This window comes from Alosa pseudoharengus, unplaced genomic scaffold, assembly GCF_046254945.1.
Source record: "Alosa pseudoharengus isolate Yale_2024_CS ecotype anadromous, Long Island Sound unplaced genomic scaffold, YU_APseudo_1.1 YU_APseudo_1.1_scf_6, whole genome shotgun sequence".
Lineage (NCBI taxonomy): Eukaryota > Metazoa > Chordata > Actinopteri > Clupeiformes > Clupeidae > Alosa > Alosa pseudoharengus.
Genome location: NW_027468848.1, coordinates 36,607,465 through 36,616,010, shown reverse-complemented (window position 1 = coordinate 36,616,010; position 8,546 = coordinate 36,607,465). Strand labels below are relative to the sequence as shown.

Below are 8,546 nucleotides of genomic sequence, written 5' to 3'. Positions count from 1 at the left end.
GAAAAAGGCTAGTGCAAGGAAACCAGAATTGTTTGTGTGGACTGATAGTGAACTGCCAACTGTAGTCAACTGTAAAACTAATAAACTTCATTTTTACGTTTTGTGAAGGGTGCAGTCCCATCCTTTATTTGGCTAACGCAGGTACAAATAATCTTCTTTACTTTCTTTGGTTGTAGGATAGTCCGCGATTCACATTAGTTTTGGCTATCACCGCAAATGCATAGGCTACTAAACGCTAGGTCTACCCAAGTTAGGTTATTCTGTCGGCACATTTATAATATTGCTATAATACCTTCGTTAGTAACAGTATACTTTTGCCTGCATCGCATTCGCATTTAGTGCTCATCTACCATAGGCTTAACATGAGTTACGCGTCTTTGTATGCTCATATCTGACTTCACTAGACTATGAATGCATTTATTTATGTTGTAAGACATGTAAAATAAATTAATGACACCGCCACTACGCACAAATTAATTTAAACTTACACCACACTTCCCTGATAACTTCTGACTATAATTCTCTCGCGTCACCGACGATAGCTAGAAATGCATCAAGAAAACACAGGGAAAACACTGTTCAGTCCACCAAGTCATGATAATGATCTTCTCATGAAGTCATGAGAATGAGTCATGATTGGCGCTGCGCAGCACCAGTTGTGATATTTATCCTACTGAGTGTAATTGTAGGTAATGTCATGTATGAAAACTAGTATTGTTAGGTAATACTATAAGTGTCAAGTCCAGGGCAGCTGAGGTGTGGCGATGACATCATCAATACGCAGGTATGCGGTTTCGCCGTCCAAACGAACTCACAAGGGCTACGGTTTTAGATTTTTCCACCCTGGGACCAGGTTTCAAAAAAGTGCGGTTTCGGGCAGTGCGTTTACAGGATTCGTTTGGACGATCGGCCAAGACGAAGCAAAACCGGTGTGTTTAACCCAAAAAGCGTCTCCGTGTGGACGAGGCCTTAAACCATGTTCACCAACTCTGTTGCTCTTCCATCAGTTCTTCTCCTTCTCTTGTTCCTCTTCTGTACCTTACTTTTGACCCCCATCTCACTCTCTCTGTAGCTCTTTCTCTCTTATCTACCCTCCCCCGCTTCCTCTCTAGTAGTAACCCCCCCCCCCCCCCCTCTTCTCGGACCTTTGATCCACAGAGTGCATCCTGTACAGCCCCTAGCACTTAGGATGGGACTGTCACTTCAAGGTGTGTGTGTGTGTGTGTGTGTGTGTGTGTGTGTGTGTGTGTGTGTGTGTGTGTGTGTGTGTGTGTGTGTGTGTGTGTGTGTGTGTGTGTGTGTGTGTGTGTGTGTGTGTGTGTGTGTGTGTGTGTGTGTGTGTGTGTGTGTGTGTGTGTGTGTGTGTGTTGAGAGTGAGATATCGGCTATTGAGGCTTGACTCATCAGGTAGGTGAACTTGTAGAATCTAACGATACATTGTAGGTTGCACACCCAAATCATTGATTGAGCGAGGAGAGATTTAGGGACTGTGAGTGTTGCTTTGAGTAATGGAAAGTTTGATCGTAGTCACCCACAAGTGTCATCTTGAGAGACATGAAGAATGCCAAGGGAGTGAGTTTGTTCCTTGCCTTGCTGATTCTGTTGTGATTGATACTAAGTAGGCCTACATCTCTGCCACTCACAATGTAGGCCTACTCCTAGACTCCAATGTTATTTCCATCAGACATATTTAATACACAAATGCAAACACACACACACACACGCGTATTATGTACACATACGCACACACACGCACATGCATACATGCACACAGTACTCCGATCATGGCTGTGTGTTGTGGTGTGAATGCTCTTCCAATTGACCTAAATGTGGTCATGGCTTTAATGCCATCGGATGTCAGGAATCCGTCACCACCAGAACGCAGACCTAGACCTATATTAGGGATCGACCGATATGGATTTTTTAGTGCCGATACCGATACCGATTTTTTTCCATCAGCCTAAGCCGATGACCGATACAGGCTGCCGATTTTCTTGAGCCGATATTTGGAGCCGATACTGCTTTTATTTTGCTCCCTAAATTTACATCATACAAATGACATAATTACACAAATGATGATAACAAATGTTATAAGTCTCAATTTAAAAAAGCAACATTGAACTTATGGATGGGTGCACTGAATGGTTAACTGTGCAAAATGCTTTCATCAACATCTTACAAGACAGCCTTGATGATGCATTGCTTGCTGACATATTATAAGACATAATTCAGGTCATCACAAAATGTCCTTTGTCAACACATTTAAATAATTTAAGAAAACAATAAGCCTGAAAATTAGCTATTGAAATAAAGTGCTTGATTTGTAATTTAAGACTGCATGGTTTCAATTTTTCTATGTCTATATTTTTCTAAAAAAAGCTGCCAGATTTGTCAACCACAGAACATAAATCAGCAGAGGAAAATAACGTGGTGTCAAATGTTTCTGTTCTAAACGGCATCAACGTCAAAAAGTATAAAAACATATCTCTCAGTTTTAAAATCTCTCCTTCAGGTAGCGCAGCACTCTCATATCGCTGTGATGCGTGTGTCCCACTGAGTGAGACCAGACGCACACACAAACTTCTGTTTGGTAGCTGACGAACCACCATTGAACTGGATTGATAATGATAACATTAGCAAACGGCTCTAAACAACACAAATTAATATTCAACTACATATAACACGTCTCTCATTATTAAAGCTCTGATATCACTGCGATGGCAACTCCGCCCGCTCGAAGGGAGACGCACACACCACACGCGTCCAAAACTCAGCCAGATGGTTGCTGAATAAAACTCCCACAAATACTTCGGAACAACGTCGGCATTACTTACTGTAATCATATGATTGACCACCGCTACCCCATGCATACGGATAGCCCACAACTTAGCTATTTGCAGCTACCTAAATACAATGGCAAGCAGTTTTATAAACGAGGCATTAAGCATTAAATAAAGTAGGCTACCTATATCATTCGCATTTTCCATTTGGACCCACAAACTTGCTTCTACCTTCAAAGTGTATGGCAATATTTCAGCTAAGTCAAACAGTTAAGATGTTTTGAAAGTTTAAAGTTTACTGTTGTCTTGAAGAGCAGGCTTTCAGCTCTCTGCTCTTGGGGGAGGGGCAGTCTGCACGTGAATTGCAGCGTCTCCAGCAACACAGACCTGCCTGTGGACGCCTGTATGTAAATAATGCGGGGGAAAAACTATCGGCGAACGCAGCCGCTTATCGGCTGATGCCGATACACTTAAAAAACCCAAATATCGGCCCGATATATCGGCTGGCCGATATATCGGTCGATCCCTAACCTATATAATGTGCTCATCATCAGTTATGGCTGTGAAGGACATCCACAAAGTAGACTGAGCTTGATGATTTAGCAGAAGCATGGCTCTGCTTAAGTGTAGCTTAATAGCTTGATTCCTGTGGCTTGGCTGGTGGTTACAGTCAAGTGACAGTTGTTGAATCTAGGCTAAATCCATCAGTTTCAGGTCAACACTCATGCTGTAGCCTACTCGGTAGTAGATTTAGTAGAGTGTTTGTTTTGGTGTGTGTACACGTACTCTGCATGTTTGTAATCTACTCTTAAATGCTTATGTTTACCTTAGTTTGAGAGATGAAATCGGCCTATGCCTTTTGTGCCTTTGCCGGGGCTTGAGTTTCTGCACTCCCATATCTTCTGAAGGGGATCGAAAAACTGCTGCTTTGTGTTTACTTGTTGTCTTGAAATATGTGATTTGTGTGTGTGTGTGGTTTTCTCTCCGCTGGCCCACTGCTTCTCTGGATCTCTCTCTGCGCGTTTCACATTCCAGCTCCGCAAAGGCGTTTCCTGTCAACAAACACGGCTGCCTCCAGTCAGCAAACCCCCGTGAAGCGCACTCCTTCCTCTACTCCCTCGCTCTCTCCCCCGTATCAACCACCTCTCTCTCTCTCTCTCTCTCTCTCTCTCTCTTCCTCTCTGTCTCTCTCTCTCTCTTCCTCTCTGTCTCTCTCTCTCTCTCTCTCTCTCTCTCTTCCTCTCTGTTCATTCCTCACTCTCTCTCTCTCTTTTGTCTCTCTCTCTCTCTTTTGTCTATCACTCCTTCCTGTCTCTTCATTTACTCCCTGTGTCCATCACCTCTAACCCTCTGTTTCTCTGTCTCGCTCTCTTCTCTCACTCTCTGTCCCTCTTGCTTGCTCCCTCTCACACCGTTCACACACCCTGTCTCTCTCTCTTTCTCTCTCTCGTTCTCTCTTAATCCCTTCCTCAGGCTCTGTCTCTCGCTCATTCATGCCTATGCCCCCCGCCCCCCTCGGTCTGCCCCTCTGTTTTTTGCTAGAGGTGTGCGGATAAGCCATTTTCATTTAACAGTTATTTTCAGGGGTATGGTTACAGCAGACATGTTTTCTGCTAACGTTGCATGATCTAGTAGTGCATAAAAGCATTAACATAAAAACCAAATAGGGATATTGGAATTCTAACAAAGGGTTATTCGATTATCCGTGCCCAACCCTGGTTTGTACCTTTTTTTCTTCCCTTTCCCTCTTGCTCTCCTTCTCCAGATTTCTGTCTCTCTGCCAGCTGCTCTATTTCCTCCTGTCCTGCACGGCTTGAATTTCACAAACATGGCCGTACTGGGCATGGTGGTTTGTGTGTAGGCTAAATCTGTAGATGTAGGTCAATCTTGTTGGTAAAGGCAGTAATCATCTCTTGTTTTGTGTGTGTGTGTGTGTGTCTGCGGTATCTGTTTCTGTGTATTTTTTGTCGACGCTGTCTGGCAGATGTAACAGCAGCACAGAATGATAAGCTTTGATTCAGGCAACCTGTTATTTAGCTTAAACCATGCGATGGCAACAAGTGTGTGTGTGTGCGTGTGTGTGTGTGTGTATGTTTGTCTGGCTACTGTAGCCTCTCTGTCTGACCACACTGTGTGTCCCCTCCTCCCCACCCCCAGCAGTACCAGCGTCTGGACCCTCCTCTGCTCCGTATGATATGACATCACCCTGCGGTTGCCACAGAAACCAGGGCTGCCCTGCAGACGGTTGACAGCCAGGTAGGTGAGTTATTGTCATGAGAGAGAGAAACTGCAGACAAAGCAGAAATAGTGTGTGTGTGTGTGTGTGTGTGTGTGTGTGCGCACAGGCACATATCTACAATGCTTTTACTTGCAAGCTTTGAATTTGCTTGCATGAGGGTGTGCTGTAGCCTAATTGATTACATTTGTATAATGTGTGTGTGTGTGTGTACGCGTGCACGTGTGTGCATGTGTTTTTATTTGATGTTTACGTATCTATGCATTTGTGCATGTTGCCCTGTTTTTCGAGACTTAAGAAATGGGAGGTCTTGTTGAGTTGGCTGTGGAAGTGCACATGTGGATCACATTATGACACATGGGGCACAGCAGCAGCGCTGTGTGTCTGTGTGTGTGTCCATGTGTGTAATGTTGATCCTGCAGCACATTTCCACTCTTGTCCAGGTTGTGTGGTTGTCTGCATGCGCAGAGTTTGCTCCGAGGTACCCCTGTCCAGTCAGAAGACCACACACACACACACACACACACACACACACACAGAGAGGAGGAGAGGAGCATAGATGAGAGGCTTCACAGTCAAAGTAGGCAGAGAGGTGGGAGAGTGAGGCACTTCCTCTGATGACTGCAGTGGTGCTCAACACTCTGCCTAGTGCCATTCACTCACGCAGACAAGGCGAGAGTCTAGAGAGGCAAGTAATGTTATAGCTAAAATTGAAGGCTACAGACGAGCGGAGAGCGTATGGGAGAAAGAAGCGCGTATAGTCGAGCGGAACGTAACGGGCAGAGAGGAGAGCATAGCTGAAATTCATTCACTCACACTAAATGTAACCCTTTGTAATTAAAAAATAAAGGTTGAACTAGGCTGCGTTAAACATTATTGACCCCTGCGGGAATAAGCGGTCTTGGGTAGAGTGGACAGAATTGGAGTAAGACCCATGGGGCTGATTGTACATCACTAGTGAACAAACAAGCTGCAGTCAGGTCTGTGGCAGACAAACAGTGCTAGCAGTGAAAAGGAGTGTAGATCGTAATACTATACATCCAATAAATTACAAGAATAGAGCAAAGCAGAAGTAAAATGTAATTTAATAGTGACAGTCTTTCAGCAGCTACCGTCACACCGGTGTAATGAGAATGTTGTAAAATGAATGTTCTAAAGAATATTTGGGTTTATCCAGAGCCCTATCTATAAGGCTTATAGATTTATACATTTTTGGGTTTATCTAATTCAACATGGAATTTTAGAACCTTAAATTGTTGCAGAACGGAATCTTTTGTTAGAATGTGCAACATTGTATTTAGTGGTGTTACATGGGGTGGGTGGTCTCTGACTTGGTTGAAGAAAAGTGGTGAAGAAGTAAGAGTTAAATTTCATAGAGAAACAGACCAAAAAAGAGTGTTGATTTATTTGTTACACAAGTTAAATTGCTAATAGAAAACTCTCTCTCACAAACATATTTTATATACTTTATTTGATTCCACTTTACAAGTCAAGTTACATTAGGAATCAAATCTTCTGAAAAATCCAGTAGATTAAAGCAGTTCAGCAATCTATCATAAGTTCAGGTTCAAGGGTATAGGAAACAGTCTCTTCCAAATAAACATGCTTCCTATAACTGCTGATATGGAACAGTACTTTACTAGCTGCTTGGCCTTAATTTTATATAGTCCCCCAATGTAGTTGTCCACGGACCACCAACCTATATACAGTACATGACCTAGGCTACCAGAAAGGAAAAAAAAACACACACACGCACTGTGATTTGTGGTTACCGTCCAGACTACAGATACTTTGCCTCCTGGCTGTCTTGCTCATTGAAGTTGAACTCAAGATTCCAAGACAGACTGCCTACAGCAACAGTACAATAGTCTGCATTTCACACTGCTCTCCCTGTGTTGGACCTTTGTTTATTTAGTCGAAGTCCAATACTGTTTCATTCGCCATAAAATGATTTTTATTGCATGAACATCAACCATGACCAGATAAGCAACTCACTGTTGCTTCATGTTCCAAAGACGTCCAAAAACCCTGCCTTGGATGATTGGAAATTATTAACAGTTATTGGGATTAAAACTAACTTGTAAATCAGTATTATCAGTGTGTTTTCCAAGTTATGTCACCTTCATCTCATAATGATATTAAGGGGAAGGTTTGATTGCAGTGGAGTGATGCCAGAGTTCTCCTGCAATGAATGGGAGAGAATTGTGGAAGTACTGCCTTTCTTCCTGATGGGCAGTTTCATATGTATTGGATGTGACACTCATATAGTCCTCTATGTGGCCAAGCTACCTTTAATATGGAAATTATTGTAGTGGTGTGTAATACACTCTTGTGAGGTGAAATTGAATTACAGCAGAATTACAGAATTATTGCTTTTCTTTTGTCATTGTTACCCTTCACAATTGGTTCCTCTGTCAGTAACTTTTAGCCTGGCCTAGAGATAGATGTATAGAGTGCTTGAGTCAGTGACTTTTCTCTATTCAATTCAGTTTATTGATATTTACAAGGATACAAGGAGGTTTATTTGTCACATACATAGTAATACTAATGTAAAGCATGTAGTGACATTTCGTTTGGTGTTCAGCTTTTTCTGTGCAAGTGTGAAGAAAGAAAGATCAAGAAATATTTTAATAAATAGCAAGAGAGAATAAAAAGTGCAGTGTATGTACAGTCCATGTGCAAGTGCGTAAGAAAACAAAACAAAAAAAAGTTTATAGTCTTGTGTGTGTTTAGGATACAGATTGCTTGAGGATAGAAGCTCCTCCTCAGTATCTCTGTTCTGATCTTGTAGCAGCAGAGACGTTTGCCTGACCTCAGTCTTTTGAAAAGTCCATGATCAGGATGTGATGAGTCCTCGTACATAGTCTAGTACATACTCTGGTACATAGTCTTTTCTTGTAGGTCTCCTGCAGGGTAGGTAAAGGTGCTCTGATGGTACGTTCGGCAGATCGCACCACTCTCTGTAGGGCACTGCAGTCACAGGCTGTACAGTTCCCATACCAAGTGATGATGCTACTTGTCAGGACACTCTCCACAGCTGAGGAGTAAAAGGCCTTCAAGATGGGTGCCAATACTTTGAACTTCCTCAGCTGACGTAGGAAGTACAGTCTTTGCCTAGATTTCCTCAGTGTGTGCTGGGTGTCAACAGTCCATGTTAGATCGTCAGTGAGGTGTTCTCCCAGGTATTTGAAGCTCTCCATTGGCAGCCCACTGATCTTAAGTGGATTGTAAGCTCTGTTCTGTTGTTTCCTGTAGTCCACCACCATTTCCTTTGTTTTGCTGACATTCAAAGTGAGGTTGTTGGACTGGCACCACTGTGCTACCTCATCCACCTGCTTCAGATAGGCCTGTTCATTGTTGTTGCTGATCAGGCCCACCACCACTGTGTCATCTGCAAATAATGATGGAGGTGTGACTGCTGCTGGCTCTGCAGTCATGGGTGTAGATGTTATACAGCAGAGGACTCAAAACACAGCCCTGGGGGGCACCTGTGCTGATGGTTAAGGTGTCAGATGTCAGACCACCCACCC

At 43.1% G+C, this 8,546-nt stretch overlaps 1 protein-coding gene across 4 annotated transcripts in view; it reads left to right on the top strand.

The window, feature by feature from the left end:
* Positions 1–8,546, top strand: part of LOC143105492 (uncharacterized) — a 57,361-nt gene that overhangs the window by 3,061 nt on the left and 45,754 nt on the right. For 2 of the 4 annotated variants that reach the window (XM_076269452.1, XM_076269449.1), the window contains exon 2: positions 4,938–5,040. The gene's annotated coding sequence lies outside the window, so the exon portion shown is untranslated. The remainder of the gene's footprint in view (positions 1–4,937; positions 5,041–8,546) is intronic. The other 2 variants (XM_076269451.1, XM_076269450.1) reach the window with 2 other exon arrangements.